The following is a 12,923-nucleotide window of genomic DNA, read 5'->3' as shown; positions in this document are numbered from 1 at the left end:
GAAAAATACAACCCTAACCACACCTTTGGAACACTGTATGCAATGTTATCACTTTTATTTGAAGTCTTGTGCATTTTTAATAATGTAGTTAGTAGTAGCAGCACCACAAAAATGCCACACACACACACACACACACACACACACACACACACACACACACACACACACACACACATACAAACACTAGCCCTGTTGGGGTCTCAGGATCACATGAGAGTAACCCGGACCAAACTCCAGGCGTGTTTCGCTGACAGAGAACGCCTGCAGGTCCCCTACCCTCTTGATGGAAGTGAGCGCAGTCAGGAAGGCAGTCTTCAAAGAGAGTGCCTTTAGCTCCACTGACTTTAGGGACTCAAATGGATCTCCCCGTGGGCCCCGAAGGACCACAGAGAGGTCCTACAAGGGGATGAGATGCGATCTGGGGGGGGTTTAACCTCCTAGCGCCTCTCAGAAACCTGACGATCAAGTCGTGCTTCCATAAATACTTACTGTCTACTGCATCGTGATGTGCCAATATAGCGGCTACATACACCTTCAAGTGGAGGGGGACAGCCGCCCCTCCAGCCTCTTCTGTAGGAAGGAAAGCACTGATCCGACTGCACATCTCTGGGGGTCTTCGCATCAGGAAGAACACCACTTAGCGAAAAGACGCCACTTCAGAGCATACAGGCGCCTCGTAGAGGGAGCCCTGTCCTGAGTAATTGTGTCTACCACTGCAGGTGGTAGGCCACTTAGGTCTTCCACGTCCTATCCAAGGGCCAGACATGTAGGTTCCAGAGGTCTGGTCGCGGGTGCCAGATGGTGCCCTGTCCCTGAGAAAGAAGGTCTTTCCTCAGGGGAATTTGCTGAGGGGGGCTGTCACGAGGAGCGTGAGGTCCGAGAACCAAGTCTGGGTGGGCCAGTAAGGTGCTACTAGGATCACCTGCTCCTTGTCCTCCCTGACCTTGCACAACGTCTGTGCAAGTAGGCTCACTGGGGGGAATGCATACTTGCGTAGCCCCGGGGGCCAGCTGTATGCCAGCGCGTCTGTGCTGAGGGGAGCCTCGGTCAGGGCATACCAGAGCGGGCAGTGAGAGGATACCCGGGAAGCGAACAGGTCCATCTGTGCTTGACTGAATCAACTCCAAATCAGCTGGACCACCTGGGGGTGGAGTCTCCACTCTCCCCTGAGCGTGACCTGCCGTGACAGCAAGTCCACTGTGTTGTTGAGGTTGCCCGGGATGTGAGTGGCTCGCAACGACTTGAGTCGCTGCTGACTCCAGAGGAGGAGACAGTGGGCGAGTTGCGACATGCGACGAGAGCGCACACCGCCTTGGCGGTTGATGTACGCTACCATTGCCATGTTATCCATCCGGACCAACACGTGCTTGCCCTGGATCAACGGCAAAAGCCTCCGCAGGGCGAGCAATACTGCCAGCAACTCGAGGCAGTTGATGTGCCAACGCAGTCACGGACCATTCCAAAGACCAGCGGCTGCGCGCCTGTTGCACACGGTGCCCCAGCCATGCTTGGAGGCGTCTGTCCTAACCACGACGCGCCTGGAGACCTGCTCTAGGGGAACCCCTGCCCATAGAAATGGCAGGTTGGTCCAAGGGCTGAACATACGGTGGCAGACCGGCGTGATGAGCATGCGGCATGCGCCGTGGTGCCATGCCCATCTGAGGACTCGAGTCTGAAGCCAATGCTGAAGCAGTCTCATATGCATCAACCTGAGCGGCGTGACAGCCGCTAATGTACAGATTTTGCTCTTATGGAAAGAAATTGGTACTTTTATTCACCAAAGTGGCATTTAACTGATCACAATATATAGTCAGGACATCAATAATGTGAAAAATTACTATTACAATTTGAATTTTTTTTAAGAACTTCTTAAACTACTTCAAAAATCCTCCATGTGCAGCAATGACAGCTTTGCAGATCTTTGGTATTCTAGCTGTCAGTTTGTCCAGATACTCAGGTGATATTTCACCCCACGCTTCCTGCAGCACTTGCCATAGATGTGGCTGTCTTGTCGGGCACTTCTCACGCACCTTACCATCTAGCCGATCCCATTAAAGCACAATTGAGTTAAGATCCATAACACTCTTTTCCAATTATCTGTTGTCCAATGTCTGTTTCTTGGCCCACTCTAACCCTTTCTTTTTGATTTTTTGTTTCAAAAGTGGCTTTTTCTTTACAATTCTTCCCATAAGGCCTGCATCCCTGAGTCTTCTCTTTACTGCTGTACATGAAACTGGTGATGAGCGGGTAGAATTCAATGAAGCTGTCAGCTGAGGACATGTTAGGCATCCATTTCTCAAACTAGAGACCCCAATGTACTTATCCTCTTGTTTAGTTGTACATCTGGCCTTCCACATTTCTTTCTGTCCTTGTTACAGCCAGTTGTCCTTTGCATTTGAAGACTGTAGTGTACACCTTTTATATGAAATCTTTATTTTTTTTGGCAATTTCAAGCATTGTATAGCCTTCATTCCTCAAAACAATGATTGACTGACAAGTTTCTAAAGAAAGCTGTTTCTTTTTTTGCCATTTTTGACCTAATATTGACCTTAAGACATGCCAGTCTATTGCATACTGTGGCAACACACACACACACACACACACACACACAAAAGACAATGTTAAGCTTCATTTAATGAACCAAATAGCTTTCAGCTGTGTTTGATATAATGGCAAGTGATTTTCTAGTACCAGATTAGCAATTTAGCATGATTACTCAAGGATAAGGTTGGAGTGATGGCTGCTGAAAATGGGGCCTGTCTAGAGTTGATCAAAAATGACTTTTTTCAAATAGTGATTATGCTGTTTTTTACATCAGTAATGTCCTGACTTTACATTGTGATCAGTTGAATGCCACTTTGGTGAATAACAGTACCAATTTCCTTCCATAAGAGCAAAATTATTTGAAACTTTTGGCCACCAGTGTTAAATTTATTATTTTCATGCTGCCTTTAAGTGCTTTTTGTAGCTTCAAAGATCTGTTCACCATTCACTTGCATTGTATGGACCTACAGAGCTTAGATATTCTTCTAAAAATCTTCGTTTGTGTTATGCAGAAGAAGAAATTAATATACACCCGGGGTGGCATGAGGGTGAGTAAATGATAAGAGAATGTTCATTTTTTGGGTGAAATATTCTTTAAGTCGCTTTTGATTACAAAGCTACAGTGGTGGGATCCCTCTGACTGAAAGAGTCTATACGTCCTATATTCGTCCACGAATCATTTATAGCAATATATTTCTATCTGCAAATTAAATACAAATTTGTATAAAATGTCCAAACTTTTGTGAATCGAATCAAATACAAAATAAGATGTATTTAAACGTATTTCCTTTTTTTATTTTATTTTTATGTGATTGTCGATTACCACACAACAATTTTGTACCTATCGAGCGCGAGACACACGCATAAAGAAAAGAAAAAAAGACTTGCACTGAAAGCCTAGTGGGCAGCACTGCGTGTAACTATGAAAAGTGTGTGAGACTGAGAGCTAAAAAAAAAAAAAACAAAAAAAAAATACTTGCGTTTATCCGCGCGAGAATTCCGGGATATGACGTAAATCTCAGACCCACTGTATAAAGGTGCCTCTGTTTGTTCTTGACAGACAGCAGTTACCCTAACCCCGCCCTAATCCTGAGCTTGTAGGCTGAGTACCTTGCCAGGAACAACCTGAGGCACCTTTTCCCCATCGCGAACTCGCCGTGAAGTACTTCCTTGTTTACAAGCGTTTAAAAGGATAACCGCACACTTTTAAAAAATCAAGGAAGACATATAAATATGTGTTCTTATACTAATGTCGAGTTGTAAACCATTACACTTTTGTTTTGATTATTGTTATTGTATTTTTCTAATATTAAAAAAGTATCTAATATTTGGAGCCTTTCTATTAATAACACTTCTGTTGTGTCATTTACATTTTCAATTAATGATCTTGTTCTTATATTCTAACACTGGCTTCCCAATAATTAATAAAACTTAATTATATCTTACTACCCAGCAAACATGTAAGAAATACAATCCACCCTTTACCAAGATCCATATCTACCATGGGCATCACAAGAACTGCACTTTGATGGTTTGAGTCCTGTCACAGGTAGAAGTCATATTAAGTAACTGCTGGGCTATCTAAGAAAACCCCAAAATGACAGGCCTGATCAAGTTCTGATTCAAATCTGAGGTTTCTGCAGACATTTTCAAAAAATAAATGTGATTATAAATACTGAAATGGGATCACATAATATAAAGGTAGATCATTTCAGAAATACCATTCAAAACTATACTTTATTCCCATTTTAGAAATGTATATGCAACAATTACAAAACACTTTTGATTTGAATGTTCAAATTACTAATGCGGTTAGTTTACAAAATGCATAAAAAACAGTCTGAAAAATATTCCTAACATTTTTATCACACTTGCAATTCGGCCTTTCTGCAGTGCTGTCCTGTGTGATAAACTTTGTCTTGTGGTATGAAGCAGGAACCGCCAATGGAGAAGCTGAGGACGGAGCAGGAGGGGATCCACAGGTGGATCTGAGGGGAAACCGAGGAAGGAGCCGATGAAACTGGTGCACAGTCAGACCTTTTCTGAGAACCTGTTTCTGTAAGCTCTAACACAAGCTTCTCTAAGAATGCCTTTCTGGTCAAAGCATTCTCTTTCTTGTCACCCAGTCCTTGCAAGATGAATGCATTCTCTATATCGATATCCAAAAAGTGATAAAAAATGGACTGGTACCACTTTTTTGATTTATTTAGAAGTCTATAATATCCAGTAGCACAATTAGATGGATCCACTGCCTCCATGTTCCTGTGTGGTAATATAAATGGCATATATTTCAAACTCTTTAAGTTTTTTAATAGTTCTCAAAGTAAACACATTAAAGACAGAAAACAATAGCACAAATAAAAGTGCTTGAACACAACTGAATAAGTTCTACTAACTTACTGTAGTCCAACACCGCAGCTGGAATGGGGACGTCCACAAGGGTCCGACGTCTGTCTTCTCCCTTCACCTTCCTCTGCATAGTGTCACCTCCATAGGCTTTATGGAAGGTGGAACACATCTGCACTCCTGTAAGTCTTTCCACTTAACAAACAGCAACTCGTTGTCCCTAATCCAACGTATGCTGTCGCGTGGTGCGTTCTTTGACAATCTGTTCACAGTTGTTTTGGGTAACCTTTCCTGCTTGCCTGAACAGGCCCACAAGCCCAGATATCCTTACAGAGGAGGTCTCTGAAAAGAGAGGGGCTGGTCAACAACTAAAATTTGTCAACAAATAGCTTGTACCCAGTGCCCAACCTATTTTCATCCACCAATGCCATCACTGACTCATAGCTCAGCCCATGTCTCTGTGATGCACTTGACCTTCCCTTGTAAACAAAGATATTCCAAGTAAAGCCGCTGCTGCAGTCTTCCAGTGCAAACAGTTTGTACCCATTATTTGTAGATTCATTTTTCACGCATTGTTTGAGCCCCTTTCTAGCCCATAATGTCACCATTCTTTCATCAATGGTGATGTTCTGAAAGGGTTGAAAATAGATTTTGCACGCATCCCTAATGACTTGATACAGTGACTGAATTTTACCCAGGCGTTCATAGTCTGATGTTCCCCTCCTCACTTTGTTCCTCTCATTGTCCTTGGTACCGCTTAGATGAAGAACACTGGAGATAGTCCGAAATTTCTGGTAAGATATGATTTGTGCAGGAAAGGACAGACTGAAGTACTCGGACTCCCTCCAATAGTCTGTCAGTGAAGAGCACTTCACCAGACCCATGTAAATTACAATTGTTATGAATGACTTCAAGTCTTTCACACAAATGTATTGCCACAAATTGTCTTTTTTCTCCTGATACTTGGCCCCATAGAAATTTGTTTGACCTACAATTGTCTGCAGCACTGTTTTTGGAATGAAAAGATTAAAAAACTGCAGAGGGCTGCTGCATAATTTGGGTAAAGTCTTTGGCCCAGGTTTTTTGGATAGGTGAGAAGTCTGGAAGAGGTGGTTCAACATCATCCTCATCTGTGCTATGCTACCTTTCTTTAGAGACGCCAGACAAAACTTCAGATGAGTACTCAATCATTCTCTGTCCCATTTCCTTCAGCAGCAGGGGCAGCAGACTCTTTCTCAATGTTGCGCTGGCCTCTGAATCCCATTCCTCCTCTGGTGAATCAATGTCAGCTGAAACCCTATTTCAAAGCAAAAAACTAAAACAAAAACAGAATTAGCAATGTACTACATCACAACACCATTGACCAAGCTTCATTCATAGCAGCTGGCCTGCAATGTGCCCCCATACCTATTCTTTTTTCTCTTGGTGTTAGATCCAGTTTTGTTACCAGATCGATCGATCAGTATCGATTGATCGATCTCTATCTCTCTCTGTCAGGAAAATCAGATTTTTTACATTCTGCCCCACCAATTAACTTTTACTTTAATTTACTTTTGCTTTTAAAATACAACTTTATCTGGAAGTCCAACATTTGGTGACTCAAAAGAAGACCACTCCAAGCAACTTAGTGACAAAAAGTACAAGGCAGGGATACAAGGTCTTTCCAAGTCATAAAATACAGTATATACCTATGAGTACAGTCAAAATAATTAAGAAACAGAAACAGTATGGCATAAATGTAACTCTACAGCTTTGGCCGGTTTTTAACCAATCTGTGCCTGTCCACAAAAACTGAGTGACCGTGCGAGGAGAAGACTGGCGAGGGCGGCCTACTTAGAAACCAATGAAGGAGATACAACCAATTCTCAAACTAATGGTTCAATATTGTAAAATGTTGTAAAACAATAGAACATGAAAACATCTAAAAAAAGGGGAGTGGACACTTTCTATAGGCACTGTAGATTCCCCCCGCCTACTCAATTATTTAGTATGAATCTACAACTTTCCTAAATACTACAGTTGGTTTTGTAATAGCAAAATCTTAAAGGGTTAGTTCACCCAAAAATGAAAATTCTCTCATGATTTTCTTACCTTTAAGCCATCCCAGATAAGTATGACTTTTCTTCTTCAGCAGAACCGAAATGAAGAATTGTATAAGCCCATTTCATCTCTGTTTGTCCATACAATGCAAGTAATCGGGTGCCATCAGGCTGCTGGCTGTTTGACGGTCCAAAAAGCATATTTAGGGTTAGGGTTAGGCCACCAACACTGGATTTCATCATGTGCATTAAATATGATATTCAAAGTTGATAACATCATGTACATCAGTGCTAATTAAGGGATAATCTACAGTGAGTCAGCTATTCTTGAAAAATAAATCATGACAGGGGGGTCTTGATACACCTTGAGAGGGTTTATTTTGAGATAATACCCAGCAGACTTTAGAATATCCCGCTTAATACATGGCTACATAAAAAATAAATAATTAAATGGACATGAAATAATGATTTGATATTAAGTTATTATGTGAGAAGACAGAGACCACAGAGTCTTCAGGAACAACTGAATTCCACAGCCGGTTTGCATCAGAGTTCTGTTGGCGTTTATTTTGTGAAAGTGACTTATCATCTTCTTATTAGGGGTTGGTAAAAATATAAATTTTCCCTTGCATCACAATCTTCATTTGAACAGTCTCTATTTCAGTTCTTAAATTCAAAAATCTTTTACTCTATGTCCAACCGTCTACTACAATGAGAGGAAATAACGCGCATTTGCAACCAATTTCACGCTATGTGATTAAAACCTCTATATTTTGCAACTGGCTGGTAAATATTCAGATTTCACTCATCAGTGATTGTGTAGTATGGTGGTGGTGTATTTACCTAGATCCTTTCACAAGGATAGTGTTCCGAAAAGTGTACGAAAATGTTCCGTGTAATTAATGTGTGTCCGAAGACGAGATCCACACAACCCATTTGTCATTGAATAATGTCTTTTTTAATACCCTTTCTTTTTTTACAGTCAGTTGTTGATCAAAAAAAAAAAAAAAAAACATTTTTATTCTAATCACACATTGCACAGATGAGATAAGGCCCTTCCAGTCTTTACAGAAATGCCAGTTTTCTTAAAGAGACAGTGCCAGTTTTAAGCATGTGTTCAACAAATCAACTAAAATACCTGAAAATTTTACAAATTATGCAATTAAACAATAAACATATAACAACATATAACATATGCAATATTATATCATATTTATTGATTGAATACATGGATTTGTTCATTTGAAAAAAGCTAAAATGTAGCCAAAATGGTGAAAAACTAACAAAATCTAATTTGTGCAATCTTCGGGACATTTTTGTCTTTTTTATTTTTGTTTTTCGATCATTTTGGCTGTGTTAATGCCAACGGCATAAATTTTGCCAAAGGTGTGTATTGTGGGGGGAATTTTGATATTTCAACCTCAGTTCCTAAAATACATCTATAATACACTCTGTACACAAAATAGTTACACTCAGGACCTTCAAGACAAAAATGTCCCCATTGAAACCCATTAAAACTGCAATATTTGATCCCAGTGCCATTAAAGCATAAAATCATGAATTCTATGATTTTATGCTTTCATTCCGGAGCCCTGGCTTCAAAATTATTTAAAAAAAAAAATTTTTTTCACCAGATGGTGCCATTTTTCTCATGTTTAACCTATGGAGCAAATACAGTCTTTTTTCTTATTTTCTGTTTGCTGAATTATAGAGCATTGCAGGCCAATTGAATAAACGATGCAGCTAAAATTGTGTGGGTGTGTTGGTATGGATGTCAGAGTGCGTTTTGTACAGTTGAAGTCAGAAGTTTACATACACCTTAGCCAAATATATTTAAACTCAGTTTTTCACAATTCCTGACATTTAATCAAAGAAAACATTCCATGTCTTAGGTCAGTTAGGATCACTTCTTTATTTTAAGATATGAAATGTCAGAATAATAGTAGAGAGAATGATATATTTCAGCTTTTATTTCTTTCCTCACATTCCCAGTGGGTCAGAAATTTACATCCACTGTTAGTATTTGGTAGCATTGCCTTTAAATTGTTTAACTTGGGTCAAATGTTTTGGGTAGCCTTCCACAAGCTTCTCACAATAAGTTGCTGGAAATTTGACCCATTCCTCCAGACAGAACTGGTGTAACTGAGTCAGGACTGTAGGCCTCCTTGCTCGCACACACTTTTTCAGTTCTGCCCACAAATTTTCTATCTAATTGAGGTCAGGGCTTTGTGATGGCTACTCCAATACCTTGATTTTGTTGTCCTTAAGCCATTTTGCCACAACTCTGGAGGCATGCTTGGGGTCATTGTCCATATGGAAGACCCATTTGTGACTGAGCTATAACTTCCTGGCTGATGTCATGAGATGTTGCTTCAATATATCCACATAATTTTAATTCCTCATGATGCCATCTAGTGAAGTGCACCAGTCCCTCCTGCAGCAAAGCACCGCCACAACATGATGCTGCCACCCCCATGCTTCACTGTTGGGATGGTGTTCTTCGGCTTGCAAGCCTCACCCTTTTTCCTCCAAACATAACAATGGTCATTATGGCCAAACAGTTCAATTTTTGTTTTATCAGACCAGAGGACATTTCTCCAAAAAGTAAGATCTTTGTCCTCATGTGCACTTGCAAACTGTAGTCTGGCTTTTTTATGGCAGTTTTGGAGCAGTGGCTTCTTCCTTGCTGAGCAGCCTTTCAGGTTATGTTGATATAGCACTAGTTTTACTGTGGATATAGATACTTGTTATCCTGTTTCCTCCAGCATCTTCACGAGGTCGTTTGCTGTTGTTCTGGGATTGATTTGCACTTTTCACACCAAACTACGTTCATCTCTAGGAGACAGAATGCATCTCCTTCCTGAGCGGTATGATGGCTGCATGGTCCCATGGTGTTTATACTTGCGTACTATTGTTTGTACAGATGACAATGGTATCTTCAGGCGTTTGGAAATTGCTCCTAAGGATGAACCAGACTTGTGGAGGTCTACAATTTTTTTTTCTGAGGTCTTGGCTGATTTCTTTTGATTTTCCCATGATGTCAAGTAAAGAGGCACTGAGTTTGAAGGTAGGCCTTAAAATACTTTTAAATGCTTCATGGCTCATAGTTCATTGCCTTATAAATGTTCCCCGTTTTGGGACTAAGAGTTTAAGGTAAACACTGTCTGTTATAATTGGCTAACATTTAATGAAAACATAAAAAGGCTTATTGCCAAGGCTGTCTTCAGAATAAAATACAACCTTATTACTCATACCATTTCTACATAACATCTAGTAATCTAGTATACCAAACCAAGCATACATCAACTGTTTTTACCCTATTGCACACGTTGTACATCGTATTCAATACACATTACACCAATAACAGATTAAACATTAGAATGAATATGCGTTTTGTTACTTTCGGTTTGTCGGATTGCTCTCGGGTCCAATATAGTTGGCACAGAACCACTCGTGTGCTCCGCAAAGCCAGCTTCATATTGCTACTGGTTAACCACACAATCCGCGGTGAAATGTCGCAGGCAAACAAACAAGTACGGACTGACGCGCTATGGCACTTCATTGAAAATAAACTCCAGCCACACTTTTTTTTTTTTAAGATCGGGATCCTTCGGGACTATATGCAGGAACTCGGTATTCTGACTGCCAGAAACAGCACAGCGTTTGGAGCACCTCGACGACATATTTAATCTTTAGTTACTGTGATAAAAGTATCTCTCCTACTTCCTCGCTATTACTTCGATAGGACGTGACGTAACCAGAGAGTCTTTAACGCACAATAGGTGCTATGCTGCCATCTAGTAATAGTTTCGAGTTATATGAAATTAAAAGAATGGTTCACCCAAAAATGAAAATTGTCATCATTCATTCTCCCTCATGCTATCCCAGATGCGTATGACTTTCTTTCTTCTGCAGAACACAATCAAATATTTTTAGAAGAATATCTCAGCTCTTTAGGTCCATTCAATGCAAATGAATGGTGGCCAGAACTTTGAAGCTCCAAAAAGCATATAAAGGCAGCATAAAAGTACTCCAGTGGTTAAATCCACGTCTTCAGAAGCGAGATTATAGGTTTGGGTGAAAAACAGATCAATATTTAAAGGTGAATTAAGTAAGATTTTAACAGGCTCTTACTCATCCGATTGGCCCCAGTAGTAGGGGAGAACGGGGCACAAACTAACACGGGGCTAGTTGTTACACACATGGTTTAAACGTTTCCACATTTGTTTCATGTTGCCATATCAACACAGTGTTGAGGAAAAAAATTGCGGCAAAAAAATAAAAAATGATGTCACCAAAAGTGAATTTTTAAGTAGCAAATGTTCAAATTTACAGTGTTTATTTAAAACGAGACAAACCTGGTATCATTTTAACCTCCAATATGATAGCTATCATCTTACAGAGTCTTTTCATTTTTAGCTAGCCAGCAGAAGTGACGAGCCAGGTTTAAATCCCAGTTGCGCTGACGGGGCACGTTGTAACACTGCGTTACAGTGTGCCCAAATTAGAAAAAACTGTAAGCAGTTCAGTGCAGTCAGATATGTAATATACATCATTCCCCTTAATGCATGTGTGTGTGTGTGTGTGTATGTGTGTGTGTGTGTGGGGGGGTTTGGGTGGTTTACAAACAGGTAATTACAATGGTAAATGTGGTTTTTGAGGACATTTCTAGTGTTGCCATAATTCAAATCGCTTAAAAAACATACTAAACGATGTTTTTTTGAAAATGTAAAAATGCAGAACGTTTTTTGTGAGGGTTAGGTTTAGGCATAGGGTTAGGGGATCGTTCTTACAGTATAAAAATCATTATGTCTATGGAGTGTCCTCATAAGGATAGCCTCACAAACATGTGTGTGTGTGTGTGTGTTTATACCACATTGTAGGGACCAAATGTCCCCACAAGGATAGTAAAATCTGAGATCACCCACCTTACTGCATAAAGACCCTCATCAGACGGAAATGGCTTATTAAATATACTAAACAATGTTTTTTTGAAAATATAAAAATGCAAAAAGGTTTCTGTGAGGGATATGTTTAGGGGTAAGGTTAGGGTTAGGGTATAGAAAATATCATTAGATCTGTATAAAATTCATAAAATGCATGGAAGTCTATGGAGAGTCTCCACAATGATATAAAAACAAGTTTGTGTGTATGTGTGTGTGTGTGATAAATCCATGCATTATTTCAGCCAATGCTGTGGCTTTGTTGTGTATTTATTGTCAAGTGATATGATCAAAATGATTGCTATAATATTACATATCTCTTTAGTGTCTGTGTTCAGTCACAAGCGGTTAGATGTGTGGCACCGTTTGTGCCTGTCCCTATATATGCAATGCCACCGGATGTACTGCTTTGTGGTTAACAAGTGAATTCTGACAATATCCATGATCTTTGGTTTGTTATCTACTGTACATGTGAAGTGAGATTTAATTCTCTAATTGCTTGATTTCTCAATCCTTTGATTTGGCTTAGTACTGTTCTCATACAAAACCAATCCAGATTCTACTCAAGGTTACAACAATGTGACCATATGTTGAACTGGAATTTGGGTTATATAAGACATTTTGTCTTTAAGACATGCTAAGACAACATGAGTAACACATTAAGACATGTCGCTCATCATCTGAACAAAGTTGTTCAACATTTTGACACATGATGCGATGTCTGCCAGCATCTCATTGGAAGTGTCAATTCAGTCTCTCTGATTCAAATTTTTTGTTTTCTAATTTCTAGAAAATGATTAAACTATACAGTAGGAAAAAAAATCTTGTGTTTAACTGCATAGTGCATGAACTACTTTGAGCATGCTGCCTGTCGTGCCAGTACATGCATTCAAGCCAACACACAAAACCACATTTGGGCCTACAGGCTACAGGAAACATTTCTGCTTGGTAAACAGTGATGAACTGAAAGATATGAAAGATGTAATGAGAGTTCAGCACAGATAATGTGTTTAAGCAAGACATGAGAAGGGCATTCAAAGTGGTTAGAATG

General features: G+C 40.0%; 1 long non-coding RNA gene across 1 annotated transcript; it reads right to left on the bottom strand.

The window, feature by feature from the left end:
• Window positions 1-4,268: 4,268 nt before the first annotated feature.
• LOC127445302 (uncharacterized) lies at window positions 4,269-10,710 on the bottom strand. The gene is made up of 3 exons (XR_007897957.1): window positions 6,982-10,710; window positions 4,945-6,205; window positions 4,269-4,806 (listed from the first exon to the last, which is right to left on the bottom strand). It is a non-coding gene; the product is annotated as an uncharacterized LOC127445302 (long non-coding RNA).
• Between the last annotated feature and the right edge of the window lie 2,213 nt (window positions 10,711-12,923).

This window comes from Myxocyprinus asiaticus, chromosome 8, assembly GCF_019703515.2.
Source record: "Myxocyprinus asiaticus isolate MX2 ecotype Aquarium Trade chromosome 8, UBuf_Myxa_2, whole genome shotgun sequence".
Lineage (NCBI taxonomy): Eukaryota > Metazoa > Chordata > Actinopteri > Cypriniformes > Catostomidae > Myxocyprinus > Myxocyprinus asiaticus.
Note: the sequence above shows the minus strand (reverse complement) of the source record. Positions and strands in the feature narration are given on the sequence as shown.